Genomic DNA, 867 nt, shown 5'->3' with positions numbered 1-867 from the left:
TATATATGTATGTGTGTATGTGTGTGTGTGTATATATATATATATATATATATGTATGTATGTTAACGTGTATATGTGTGTGTGTCTGTGCCTGTCCCAGTACCATTGCTTGACAACCGATGTTGGTGTGTCGACGTCCCCGTAACATAGCAGCTCGGCAAAAGAGACCGATAGAATAAGTACTAGGCATACAAAGAATAAGTCCTGTGGTTGATTTGTTCGACTAAAGACGGTGCTCCAGCATGGCCACAGTGAAATGACTGAAAGAAGTAAACGAATAACAAATAAAAGAAAATATATATATGTGTGTGAGTATGTGTGTGTGCGTGTGTGTGTATCTTAGTCTGTACCTCTTTCTGTTTGTGTTACGCTCTTGACAACCTGTGAATAGCTGTTCATAGTGCCATAACCTAGCGATTACTTGATGCAGAGTAAAAGCCAGGATCGAACTGACGAACTAAGCCCTTTAAAGTACTATCCCAGCCATGATTGAAAAACTAGAATGAACATAAAAATGATCAGAGGCCTCTACTTTCGTTGTACCACCTAATTAAATGTGTAACTAATCAGGAAATATAAGTAAACGCACGTTTATTATTCGTGATTTATTGCTACAAGATTGAAGCTTGACTTTGGATGTTTCGAATATTGGTTATTATAATATAGAAGTTTGTGTACAAATATATCAAAATAAAAGACTTTTCATTGAAATCATAAAACAAAAGCCAAAATCATAAATTCTTAAAAATGGCTGTCTTACTTTATATACGCGCTTTTTCCTCGTTATTTATTCCAGAAATATTTCATTTAGAATTGCTAAAAGAGGCAAAATAAGCACACCCAGATGTTTTATTGACAACAGAGTGT

Source organism: Octopus bimaculoides, chromosome 11 (assembly GCF_001194135.2).
Source record: "Octopus bimaculoides isolate UCB-OBI-ISO-001 chromosome 11, ASM119413v2, whole genome shotgun sequence".
NCBI classification, from domain to species: Eukaryota; Metazoa; Mollusca; class Cephalopoda; order Octopoda; family Octopodidae; genus Octopus; species Octopus bimaculoides.
Note: the sequence above shows the minus strand (reverse complement) of the source record.